Raw genomic sequence first — 14,451 nt, forward strand, 5'->3', positions numbered from 1 at the left:
AAATGAAAGTTTGGAGATGGAGGCATAGTTGCAAGTACCATCCCATCCCAACCCCATGGCAAATATGTTTTTTTTTTTTTTTGGCTGCGCTTGGTCTTAGCTGCAGTGTGTGGGATCTTTGATCTTTGTTGCGGCCTGTGGGATTTTTAGTCACAGCATGTAAGATCTAATTCCCTGACCAGGGATGGAACCCAGGCCCCTGACTTTGGGAGACTGGAGTCCTAGGCACCGGACCACCAGGGAAGTCTCCAAATATGGGTTTTTAATGTACACATATTCTCACCATATGTGTACGAAGAGCAAATATATGATTTTTGTTGAATGATGGCCATATTCTTAAAGCTTCTGCCTTTATTTTAAACTCATTTTCACTCCTAGATTGAATAGGTAATTGCTTACTGAGTGTGCTTCAATCCCAACACGTCTCCTGACAGGTGTTTCCCACCTGTGTTTGATTATTTCTAGCAAATTTAAATGTAAATGAGACAGGAAATTAAAATGAGATTCCTTCTAACTCAATTTGAGTGAGACAATAACCAGAATACTGAGACACAGGAAGACTGAGGCACCCCCCCTACACACACACACACATACACAGCAAATGTGGATTTACAAAAGAAAAAAACCTGAGAGGTACTCCTCAGCCTTGATCCCCTCCATCAGTTGGGCACCATAACAAGAATTTAGAGAGTGGGCAGGAGTTGAATTGATGAAGAGATTACTTTAGAGAGACCTAACCCACCCTTTCACCTTGAGTGGGAGGTGTAAACTTTTCATCACAAGCTTAGAGACAACCACTCGGAAAACTGCGTTCTCTAAGTTGGGAGACACAGAGTACCCGTGCCTGATACACATATGAGGAAGCTTAATGTGGTTCTGGACATGGGCCTGAGTTCCACCTGGGGCATCCAGACAGTAAGAGAAGGCATTGACTACTTGGGAAGGGAGGCAGGGGAAGATTGCTCCTACAGGATCATCCAGATTCCCAGAGTTTTGTGGGGCAAAGATGTGCATTCTCAGGGACTGATGGCTTGGGCTGTACCAGATCTTGCCCAACAGAGCCCTCTGGAGCAGACTGAGATCTTTTGCAGAAAGAAACTGATGTGGATCTGTTAGTGAACCATACTTGGATTGGCTCAGCTGCACACAGTAAAGCCAGTCTACTGGTTGTGGTGAAGGAAAGTGCAGCATTTACCTCAAGGAGTCCAGATTAGCTAGTGCTCAAAGCACCTGAACTCCCAGGTGGGTTTCAGCAAAGCATTTCTAAACACAAGGTGTCGAGAAGCCCCCATCCACCACTGGCAGAGAAAGCCCAAGTACCACAATAGACCCAGTGCAGCCAAAATTAAAAAAATAAACAGAAGGTGAAGGAGGGAAGTGGCAGGGTATGTGATCAGCTTGTGCCCAGTTCTCTGGCTGACTGATGATGTGGTAACAGGGTCCTGTGACAGGGGTTAACTTTATCCGTCCTCAGTCTTCAGTAGGTCTGTGGGCTGTGTACTCATAGTCATCAAAGAGTTAATTTCTTCCATCTGGTGGAGTTTTTTCCACATCTGTAAAACAGCTCAGGAAATGTGCATCAGATACTATTATCTAGATACTTCAGAGAAGAGCTAAAGCAGAGGATATTAGGGAGAGGTCTGTCCCAGGAAGGCCCCACAGGGTCCTGCTCCATTACAGATCCCCTGGTTGCCCAGGCGATGATGAAGGAATCCAGCAAATTTTATCTGCCCTTTCAAGAGTCCTGCTTGAGAGAAGGGCTTAGTAGAGATGTTATGACTATCAACTGTCAGGTGTGGGTTAAGAGCACGGAGGCACTGAGCCAAGCAGGCCCTGGTGGATTGCCTTTCCTCTCTCCATGCCCTCGACTCACCTTTGGCCCTTATGGGATCCCAGACTGCAACTCACCTGGTGAGTGGAAAGACAATAACAATCACATTCATCTTTTCTCTTGCAGATTTTTGTCCTGAGAGTAACCTGGGCCAGAGAACACGGAGTCCAGAGTTTTAACAATTAAACAAGATGAGACATTCTAGTTACTGAATTGAAACTGTTTTTTTTTTTTTTAACCAAAAGTGACTATAGGATTTTATTTTCTGAGGGTGACCAGGAAAGATATGTCTATCTAAGACTTCATTTAGGATGGTCAGGTATCATTTTCAAAAGATAAAATCGTAACTCTCATATAAGCACAGAAGAAGCACATTAACATATATAAAACTTGTTGATGAGAGCCAGAAGGAAGCTAATGTTGGTTCAATGAGCATTTGAGAAACTGAATATTTGTGGGAACTGAATAAGAAGAGAATATTTGGAGACTGTGAGATTAGAAACTGAAATGGCTAAACTCCTACAGGGCAAGACAACCATAACTTTGGTTAATTTTTTTCCATCAGAAATCATTCAGATCTCTACTAGACAAAAATAAGAGTTAAAATATAGGTCCTAATCAACAGTAACAGAACATGACCTATTCCCCTAGAAAATTAAGTAATCCTTGGGTAAATCTGTGAGATGATACTGCAGTATGACACAGATAAAATGTAAAAATCCTCTTGTCTTTGTTCCAACTTTTTAATAATTTTTCTTAATAAAGATCAGGGGAAATTAGCTCTCCTCTATCCTTAATCAATTTTCAAGAATTGCAGAAGACAGATATAAGCTTGCCTTTTGATCATAATCTATGAGATATGGTTGATCAACTGTATACTCTTGTTCAAATATACACTGGATATATATTTTCAGGCTGGAGAAGGTGGCTCATGACTTTCTTTCCTGATCAGAAGAGAAGAGATTTGACAATCCAGTTCACCAGTAGGGCATAAGACTCAGAGGGCTGGACTTGAGAAAAGAGGAAGGAAAACTAGAGACAGATGTCTGAGTAATCATGGAACCATGAGAGGACAAACGTCTGGGAAAGACTGATCTTTAGAGTATTTCAGATGATCTCTGGGGATAGAGGTGGTACCATGAGGGAGCAGGCACAGAAGGTAAACCTGGCTTCTTGCCCAAGTTTTGTTTCTGGCCTTCTCCAAAGCAAAGGAGGGATCTGGGATCTGTTTGCTTTCAACTTTAGACTCCATTAAAGTTCTACATTTTCCCAAGTAACCTAATATTTTTTCCTTAAAAGAAAAATAGGGGGACTTTTCTGGTGGTCCAGTGGTTAAGAATTTGCCTGCCAGTGCAGGGGACACAGGTTCCATCCCTGGTCCAGGAAGATCCCACAAGCAGCAGGGCAACTAATTCTGAGAGCCACAACTACTGAAGCCCGTATACGTGGAGCCTGTGCTCCAAAACAAGATAAGTCATCTCAGTGAGAAGCCTCTGCCCCACATCAAAGAGTAGCCTGGGCTCACGGAAACTAGAGAAAGCCAGTGAACAGCAACTAAGACCCAGCACAGCCAAAAATAAAGAAAGAAAAGAAAAAGAAAAATAGGCACCACTGTCTACTTGACCAAAACATTGATGCATATTTAATCTAGTTATTGACAGGAAACATCAATAAGACAACCCAGTGTTCTCTAGGCATTGCTCTTTGTAATTTAAGATAGCCAAATGTTCTACAATTCAAAATTAGGTTTTGTTCCTTGTTACCAACAGACTACACATACCAATAATTCCTCTACAGAGTGTTCTGACATTGCTAATGTTTGTGGTAGCCAATTCAAAGGAACACAGTGATTGTTTAAGCGAGTGATATTATGTCCTTTGCTCAAACTTTTTTTTTTTTTTTTTGCTTCTGTCAAGCAAAATGGCATATGAGAGCCACAAATGCCTTTGTTTTGTTTCTGTATAAAAACGAATCTGCCACACAGAGTTTTTGCCAGGCTATTGCGGTTCATACTCTTTCTTTGAGCATAGCCGTGAAGAGTTAATGGCTGCATATCTGCCATCCTCCTGGAATTTAACCCTGGAATTGGGCAGCTGACTAAGCAGTGAAGTCTTTTTTACAGACCCCTAAGCTAAAACAAACAAACAAGCAGATATATGTTTCCGAAGAAAAATGCTTCTACTCTGAAAGTGGTGGGACAGCAGTTGGAATAATAAAACATTGAAATAAAGAAAAAACCCTACACTATCCCACAGGAAAAAGAAAAGAATGGACAAAACATCTCTAGGATAGAGTGGAGTGAGAAAAACAATATTCAAACGTGCAGAGGATAATCAGTAATTTTTGAAGGATAGAGTCTCATCCTTTTTTCTCTAAAATCATTGGGAAAAAAGTTCAGTCTTGCTTGAAAAATGGAAAATATAAAAGAATTTATAGAAGGAGGAGCAATGGGCGTGGTCCTATATGTAGACTTTCAAAAGAATTCCTTAAAATTACAGAAAAAAGGGCTCTTAAATGATGCAATATTTAGCGTTTGTTTATTTGAAAAATCTGTAAATGTTGGCAAAAATTTTTTTCAAAAATCCCTTAATTTTTCCACACTGTATATAATGAGGAATAGTGATTTTGCCAAGTACTGATCTTGCACTAATTTTTTTGAAATGCTAAAGTGAATGTTTTGAGTCCCAATAATATATACTAAGAGATAAAAATCAGAAATCTAAGTTACATATAACCCCAAATTGCTTACATATGCCTTTGGAATGAATAAATTTATACTTCTACTCGAATCTGGTTCAAGAAGGGAATTATAATCTTTCAAAAAAGAAAAAAAAAAAAGTGAAGTTAACACTGAAGCCTAAAAAGGGAATTGCAGTCCATTTCTCCCATTGCTTCATAGACATGAGTCAGACCTGAAAGTCTGCAATGTCTCTCTAAGTTTCTTTCTACAAAACACCTTTCATGGACTGAGATGAAGAAAGACAGGGGTAATTAACTACTATGTTCAAAAGGCTTCTCAAGATAACTGAGATGGGGGTAAAAAGAAAAGGTAATGTAAGTTTCCGAATTGAAATGTGGAACTGGGACATTGTAATATGAACTGTTTTCAAATTTTTAATTTCCAACTCTTAACTATGATGCAGAGTGCATTCAGAATGAAAAGCAAAACAGACAAGCAAAAAGCAAAAAAGGTAGTGAGAACAACAGCAGAGGACTTGAAAGCTGTCTTTTCCTTTATAGAAAAAGAAAAGTGACATTTTGTATTCTTGTGGAAATCTAAGCATAACCTCTGTATGACAGAAAGAAGGAGAAATGAGCATCCATCTTTGATTGCATAATTGAGGTTTAAGCCTTATTCTCCTTTTTAAGTGGAAGGGGGCGGTTTTTCAGTGAGTTTGGAGGCTAAAAACAAGCTCCTGATTGCTTTTCACACAGGAAGCTGTTAGTGGAAATAATTTTTTTTTTCCCCAAGTTGCTTCAGTCATGTCCGACTCTGTGTGACCCCATGGACTGCAGCCTACCAGGCTTCTCTGTCCATGGGATTCTCCAGGCAAGAACACTGGAGTGGGTTGCCATTTCCTTCTCCAAGTGGAAATAATAGCTACCATTTTTTAAATGCCTACTAGTTGCCTGGCACACTGTAGGCACTTTAAGTATGTTATTCTAGAATATCTCAATAATAAACATTTCTGAATTATTCTACAAATTTCCAGTAGCTAATACTGATGAGTCTTGCTGCTGAAAAAAGGCACAATATTACACGTGCTCTGACACATACAAGCTCTAATTGATAATAAGTTTCTTGGGACTTGTCACCCTGCTACATTTTAGGATAACCCAAGTTAGTTGTGTTTTGTTTTTTCTTTAAACTAAGTTGATTTTCAACTGTCATGTTTTACAAACTTTGTTAACTTCTGAAAATATCTTTCTATTGTTTTTATGAATAATAGCAAAACAATGAAAAAGAATTATGTACTAAGAAGAAGACATTGCTGAATATGACAGGAACCATTGATGGGTAGTATTCATGAAAACCAAGATTAATTAAAATTGATTCTTAATTTCAAATTGAACATTCACTAACAGGCATTTCTTATGTTTACCTAAAATAAATAGACTGCCAGTTAGTCCTTCTGCCAAAAAATGGTTTTATTCAAGATCAGCAAAGAATTGCAAATCCAGGTTTACAGCTATGACACTGCTCAGAGTGCTCAGTCGTGTCCGGCTCTTTGCAGTCCCATTGACTGTGGTCTGCCAGGCTCCTCTGCCCATGGAATTTTCCAGGCAAGAATTTTGGAGTGTGGTGCCACTTCCTATTCCAAGGGATCTTCTTGACCCTGGGATTAAACCCACGTCTCTTGCATCTCCTGCATTGGCAGGCAGACTGTCACTGTTCCACCTGTCACAGCCCTCTCCCTCAATGAAAAAACTCTTTTAAAGAGGGGGAAAGGAAGTTTGAAAGGCAATAGTAAACAAAGAACCCACTGGAGGAACTGAGAGTTCTGAAGTATAGCGCCTTTCCATTAGCTGAGTTGTGACAGCCTTTCATTGGCTGAACTCTTGCCAGGCAAGAAGAAGAAGTCTTTCCTTGGGTTCAGCTATCGTCATAGAATGTGAAAGCTTCACCTTCTGGCCTCTCAACTCTATTTTAATTGAGATTTTTTATTTATTAATTTTTACATACTTTTTTCATAATTTAATAGAACTATCAAAGGCATCAAGTATAAGAGCATTCAAAATACATTTATATTCAAATTTAGGGCATAGTTTTGTTTTCCAGATGTATCAAATAAAGTGCTTTTCAACATATGGTTTCATCAGACTTGTATACTGAGGATATTTACACTAAATCTGGTAATCCCTAGGTACCAAAATTAGGATGCTAGGAAGTACTGGCCTGGGTTTGTGAACCTTTTATCTCTATCTTTTTTTACACTAGAAAGTACTAATAAAGCCCTCTAATTTGATCTTTAAGTGAGACACTTATTGTTGCCATTCCCTCTTTGCCATAGTTGTTTATTTTTTCAACCTGTATTTAATACATATAATGTGTGGTAAATACTATAGATTCAGAGAGAAAAAGAAACAGCCCCCTTTTTTCAACTGTCTTACATATAGGATCAGATAATTTTAACACAATGTGACGCACTATAATTATGGATAGAGTTATATAAAGGTGCTTTGGGAATATACAGAAAGAAGCTGTTAGCTGCTGAAAAGATGTGAGGGATAAAAAAAAAATTTAGGAGTTAGCCATCGGGTGTGGGGGGAGGGAGAGAAGACAGGCTTGCTGCATTTCAGGCAAAAGCAAATAGCCTGTTCAAACAAGAAGGTGGGGTAAAAGGACATCACATTCTGAAAGTGACAGGTAGTAAGTCTACAGCACAGAAAAGGTTACCTTGTGTCTGGAAAGGTGATCAGAACTAGATCATGAAGGCTTATGGTTTTTAACTAAATAGCCAACTGAAGAGTTTAAAATGGAAGGCAATACCATCACCAGGTGCCCTGTTTAGAAAGCTCCTTGTCACTGCTGTGTGGAAGATAGCTCCGCGTGCAGAGTAGAGCTCTCACTTTCTCAGCAAGAAAACTGCTGAGAAGTCTGAGTATGACATAGTGAATCTGAGCAAAATTGGTAGCTCTGCAATAGTCAGGGGAAGATAAGCTTGGCAGGTATTTGGAAGGCAGATACAAAACAGGTTGACAGACTGATATGGGAAGATACCTCTCAGATCTCTAGATTAGGTAGGTGGATACTAATGTCATTAATTGAGACCATAGTTTCAGGAGGAGGAAAAGCAGAGTCATGGTCATGAAATTCTATTTGTGTATGTTTATTTTAAGATACCTGGAAGATATACAAGTAGAGAATTTTGAGTCAGATTAAAACCCTATAAAGCCTCAGGCTTTGAAAAATTATATCTAGTGCCCTGGTTCCCTCAATTAAACTAAAAAACAATACAAAGTCTTATGTAAAAATAAAAGGAGGGCCAAAAATGTTTTGCTTTTTCTAAAAATGATAACTTTGTTACTTTAGTAAAACATTACCCAAAATGAAGATTTTTAAAATATATATAATACATATTTATTTATTTATATAAATACCTTTATTTATATAATGTACTTATTTATGCAAATATATTCATATAAATGTACTTATTTATACACATATATTTATTTATTGGGCTTCCCAGGTGGCTCAATGGTAAAGAATCCACCTGCCAATTCAGGAGATGCAGGTTCAATCTCTGGGTTGAGAAGATCCCCCCAGAGAGAGAAATGGCAACCCACTCCAGCATTCTTGCTTGCAAAATCCCATGGACAGAAGAGCCTGGCAAGCTATAGTCCATGGAGTCGCGAAGAGTCAGACACAACTTAGTGACTAAACAGCAGCATTTATATATTACTGTTTTTTTGTCCCTGTTTGGCACATGACAGAAGCATGTGCACAGACAGACTGCATATTGTGTAATCCAGGCTGGGAAGTGATTAGCAGGCAGTGGTCAAGCCTACTTCTTTCTCAACAGTTTCCCATATGCTGAAAAATATACAAATCTGCCTATGGCAGATGTCCTTGGGGTTTGACACTAACGTAAGCCCATGGAAACCAAGCAGAAGAAAGGGACAGTTCATACATATCTGAACAGAACCAGTTTATTACAGACCTGCCTATGGAAAATGTACTTGGGAATTTGCACTAACGTAAGCCCATAGAAACCAAACAGAAGAAAGGGCCAGTTCATCTGTATCTGCCTAGAACCAGTTTATGAGTCTCATCCATGGCTGTGCTTCTTCTGTATCAATTAGAGTCAAAGTGCTTGGGCCACTCCTTATTTTCTTATTTGATATATTCCCTCACTTCCGTGTCTGCCTGTCCATTAAGCATAATAAACAGCACGCATTTCTCATATGCCAGTATTTCTCAAATGGGTTCTATCAGAATCTCCTGAATGGCTTGGTAAATGAGATTGTTGGGTACCACCCCCATAGGTTCTGATTCAATAGAGCTGGGATGGAGCCAGAGAATTTACTTTCCTAACAAGTTTATGGGGGTTCCTTGTGGTTGCTGGTCTAGAATTTAATATGCCAGTTTTCCACAGTCAAAGCAATTAGAAGAAAATTGAGACCATAAATTAATTTTTAAATTCACTGAAGTAGACATAAGGGAAAAGTTCATAAAAGTAGGATATGTTCATTATGAAGGGATAACCAGGGTAATTGGGGTGGGTCACCTTGCTTTTCAATAAAATCTGACATTATTTGTTGTGCCTGTCCACTTGGGTTATGGAAAGCTGATCCTAAAAATATTTACAGACAAACATAGAAAGCCTCTCTACTTTAACTGAAAATACAGCTGATGACAAAGGGACAATGCAACTAATGCTGCATTTCCAAGACAGCCTAAATAGCTATTGCACATAGTGGCATAGAATAAGACTGATCCTTTGAGGGGATAAGAAGTAATTTGAGTTTGCAGTTCTTACTTAAAAAGTTGTCTTTAGTTGCTTGACTTCTGAATTTTTGTGACCCACATGCCCTTCTCAGCGTACAAGTTAACTTTTTCATTGAGTAAACAATCTTCATTGGCTACTTGACTCAGACTATCATTGCCTTGAAAAAATAATCCTAATAGCAGGAATTTTTAAATGACTAATAGATCACGTTTAAAAAGAGATATTGTGCTTCCCTGATGGTTCAGTGGTAAAGAATCTGCCTGCCAATGCAGGAGACATGGATTCAATCCCCGATCCCAGAAGATTCCCCCATTCCACGAAGCAACTAAGCCTGTGTGCCACAACTATTGAGCCTGTGCTTCAGAGCCCAAGAACGCAACTACTGAAGCCTGCTCACCCTACAGCCCATTCTCTGCAACAAGGGAAGCCACTGCAACTATAGAGTAGCCTCTGATCACTGCAACTAGAGAAAAGCCCAAGCAGCAACGAATACCCAACACAGCCAAAAATAAGTAGCTAACTAAAAAAAAAAAAAAAGGACCCTAAAGGCCTACATTCTCATGGTTAGGGTGAACCAGAAATAAACTTGTCCCTTCCTCCCTTGGGTATAGGGTTAATGGAGATAGATTATAGGCTCAGATGATAATAAATAGATTTTTAAAAGAGATGTTAACATAGAAAGGCTTGGAAACAGACTGGTAATTTTATAATTTTTTAGAAAATATTTCAGTATAATAGAATTTAGAATTTTCAAACAACTTTAGCATAACCTAGGCAGCTACAATGGCACCCCACTCCAGTACTCTTGCCTGGAAAATCCCATGGACAGAGGAGCCTGGAAGGCTGCAGTCCATGGGGTTGCTGAGGGTCAGACATGACTGAGCGACTTCACTTTCACTTTTCACTTTCACACACTGGAGAAGGAAATGGCAACCCACTCCAGTGTTCTTGCCAGGAGAATCCCAGGGACGGGGGAGCCTGGTGGGCTGACGTCTCTGGGTCTTACAGAGTCGGACACGATTGATGCGACTTAGCAGCAGCAGCAGCAGGCAGCTACCAATTTAAAACAAGTTCTATCTAAAAAAATAGAAAGTAATTTGTTTGGAATTTGGAACCATTTACCAATGTCATTATTGTACTTAAAACAGTCTGAAGTTTCTAATAAATTTAGAAATTTCGGAATCCATAGAAAATTAACAAAATCCTTAAGATTAACTGAAATATCAGGTCTTTATTTGGTAAAGGTAGGGAAAATATTTTGTAATGTAAACTTTATAGTTGATGGAATATGAAAGTACACAGTGGGACTGGGTCCTATTTTGTTACTAGCTATGTGGTTTTAGACAAGTCATTACCTTCCCCAACTTCAGTTTCCTCATTAGTAAACTGGCAGTGTTAATAAGCAGCATTGGAAACAATGTTTAACTTGTAAGATAGAAGAGCATTGTCAACAACATGTAAACTTTCCTTCTCTCACAGGGCAGGGTGCTGTCAGTACTGTAATGTAGATTATTCATTTATTAACCATCCACTCTGTATCAGGAAAAATAATAGGAATTTCCATGCTTTCCACTTAATTATCAAAATAATCCTATGCAGTATTTCTACTTTTCTTGTTGTAAGTGAAAATGATTAAAAAGAGGAAATGGTTTAAAATTTTAATATTAAAAACTAGTCCCTATATAAAAAAGATTTAAATAAAACAGATAACCCTGGGCCAACATTAGTTATATCGTATTTATAACTACTTTTTCACTGATTCAAAGCTACCCTATGAGATTGGAATGATTATTTTTTCCATGTAATGTATAAATTATATATATGTTAAAAATAAATAATTTAATACAGACCTATTTTAAATACATATTAATTAAATATTAACTTAATTTTATTTATTATTTATATATTATATGATATATATTTATAATATACTTTGTTTTATATTTGTAATAAATTTTGTATTTCCAGCACTTAGCCTAATGCTTAGCAAGTTAAACGGCTCAGTTGGTAAATTAATTCTTTTTTTTTGGCTGTGCCATGGTGCATCGGGATCTTAGTTCCCCAACCAGAGATTGAACCTATGCCCCTGCGGTGGAAGCATGGTGTCCTAAACACTGGACTGTCAGAGAATTCCCGGTAAATTAATTCTTTTTGTTGTTGTTGTTAATCTTGTAATCTTTTAATCTTGTTGTTAATATTGTAATAAACAATATGTTATATGTTTATGTATATACTATATTTATGTTATATTATATATAACTATACATTTAATATAATTATTATATATTAAGTAACTTTAGTCATCTGACCACTGGTTGATTAGTGTTCTGTTAGCACAGGATCAAAGTCAAATGGGAGAAAGAAATGAATAAAGAGATTTTGGATAGAGAAATTAATCATAAACTCAATAAGAGATCTTGGTTTTAAGGGTACTCCTTTTCAGTTTCACATATACAACATACACAACATACTGGATATTTTTTATCGATTATATGTATGTGTGTTTAAATTGTGGGTCATTAAAGGAACAGAGTGGACTTCCCAGATGACACTAGTGGTAAAGAACCCACCTGTCAATGCAGACGACATAGGAGACCAGGTTTGATCCTTGGGTGGGGAAGATCCCCTGGAGGAGGGCATGGCAACCCACTCCAGTATTCTTGCCTAGAGAATCCCATGAACAGAGGAACCTGGTAGACTACAGTCTATGGGGTCTCAAAGAGTCGGACACTGACTTAGCCCTAGCAGTACATTATATATTAAATATATATTATATACTTATGTATAATATATTTATATTATATGATATATTTCTATTATTTATTTATTAAATAAATAAAAATATATTTATTGTATACATATTTAAAATATATACTATATGTTTATATTATATATATTTATTTCCATTTTATTTGTAAGTATTCTTATAGTTGACATATTTCAGTGTCTAATCTACAGTAGGTCTTATGGGACCCAGAACTAAGTGAGAAGGATTCAGATTTATACAAGTCCCATATCAGTTTTAGAGCAGTGGTTGCAGTAGGACAAGGTGGGCATGGGATAGAATAGTCTATAGAAAGTGGCCAATGGGAAAGTAAGAGGAAAAGTCAGATGTAATCCATTGATTGAATGTACCAGTGATTCTGAGATTAGGTGTTTGTAATCTAGAGAACATCTGTACTGATGGATGTAAAATTTGCTGAGATGCTGTAACTCTGTACTCAAAAATTAGCTATAAATCTCCTGGTTCATAAGGAAATAGTTATTTATAAATAAAAGTGTTTTTTTTTTTTTTTACTGTGGAGAAATAAAATCCTTCTTACTAGTCAAAGATTTCTGGTCAGTACATTACTACATGTGAAACCAGAATCTAAAGTATTTCTGAAGCAAAAGCAAGTTAATGTTAACTATTTTAATATTATATCCTGATTGATATACATCAGGTTACCAGTTTGCTGTGAAGCAGAAACCCACATGCCTTAATATTATCATTATTATTACTATTATTATTAGCTTCACTAGGCAGCTTGCAGGATCTTAGTTCCGCAACCAGGGATCATATCCATGGTCCCTACAGTAGAATTGTGGAGTTCTAACCACTGGCCCTCCAGGGAATTTCTATCCATATTATTACCAATCTGGGTATTGACTGAAGTTAGCTAAGCATTATCTATCAAATATCAGAGGTTAAAGAAGTTCTGCTTATAGATAAGACTGATCTTAAGGGATAACTTGAGAAAGAACTTTAAGAAAACAGAGGGTATAAATATAACAGTTTTGGCCATTCAAACAAGTTACATTCTTCTCCAGAATAGATTAACAACAACAAAAAAAGAATTAATTTACCGGGAATTCTCTGACAGTCCAGTGTTTAGGACACCATGCTTCTACTGCAGGGGCATAGGTTCAATCTCTGGTTGGGGAACTAAGATCCCGATGCACCATGGCACAGCCAAAAAAAAAGAATTAATTTACCAACTGAGCCGTTTGACTTGCTAGGCATTAGGCTAAGTGCTGGAAATACAAAGATGAGTAAGAATGTTCTTACCCTATAGGATTTCACTGTCTAATGAGAAGACATGGATAAACTGCCAGACACAATTCGAGGCGGTATGTACCTGCTGCTGTTGAGACGGCTGAGTCCTGGAATGGCATTATTCATCCTTCTTGGAGAAGGGATAGGCTATCCACTCCAGCATTCTTGGGCTTCCCTTGTGGCTCACCTGGTAAAGAATCCACCCACAATGTGGGAGACCCGGGTTTGATCCCTGAGTTGGAAAGATCCTCTGGAGAAGGAAAAGGCTACCCACTCCAGTATTCCTGGGCTAGAGAATTCCATGGACCGTATAGTCCATGGGGTTGCAAAGAATTGGACGCGACTGAGCAACTTTCACTCTCATCCTTCTTGTGGCCTGTCTTGCAAATGAGCTTTCTACTTGAAACCCAAATCTCTGTATTTTAAAAATTTTTGTTCCTATGAACCCTCCACCCAGTTTTCCCCTAGTGTTGATGAACTAAGAAATTAACGTTCATACACCGTTGTAGCAGGTTGTGCTCCTTATATCCCCAGACTAACAGTTCCTCAGGTTTGCCTTGACTAACAGTAATTGGACACTTAAAAAACAATTTTATACTATTTTTTAAAGATTACACTCCATTTACATATAGTATTACTCGTGTGGCTCAGATGGTAAAAAGTCCACCTGCAGTGCAGGAGACCCGGGTTCAATCCCTGGGTCAGAGAGATCCCCTGGAGAAGGGAATAGCAACCCACTCCAGTATTCTTGCCTGGGAAATCCCATAGATGGAGGAACCAGGCGGGCTGCAATCCATGCAGTTGCAAAGAGTCAGACATGACTGAGTGACTATCACACACACACACACATTACAGAATATTGACTTTATTCCACATGTTTTCAAATACATCCTTGTAGCCTATTTTATACCCAATAGTATGTACCTTCCACCTCGACACTTTGAAGATACCTGGTCAGGTATTTTTGTAGAAGACCTTTGGCTTGGGTTTGACTCGTTTTCTCTTGACTATACAGAGGTTAAAGGATTTGGGAAGAATACCATGAAGTGATATGTTAATTTCATCGTGAAATGTCAGCAGGTACAGGATGGGCTTCCCTGGTGGCTCAGAGGTTAAAGCATCTGCCTCCAATG

The 14,451-nt window shown here is 38.1% G+C and overlaps 1 long non-coding RNA gene across 1 annotated transcript; it reads left to right on the forward strand.

Moving 5' to 3' along the window:
• Positions 1-577: 577 nt before the first annotated feature.
• Positions 578-13,788, forward strand: LOC147371935 (uncharacterized). Its single transcript, XR_015163857.1, has 3 exons — positions 578-1,911; positions 11,340-11,418; positions 13,338-13,788. It is a non-coding gene; the product is annotated as an uncharacterized LOC147371935 (long non-coding RNA).
• Positions 13,789-14,451: the final 663 nt, after the last annotated feature.

This window comes from Bos grunniens, chromosome 5 (assembly GCF_055505025.1).
Source record: "Bos grunniens cultivar Pamir isolate PY7600 chromosome 5, Bosgru_T2T1.0, whole genome shotgun sequence".
Classification (NCBI taxonomy): Eukaryota; Metazoa; Chordata; class Mammalia; order Artiodactyla; family Bovidae; genus Bos; species Bos grunniens.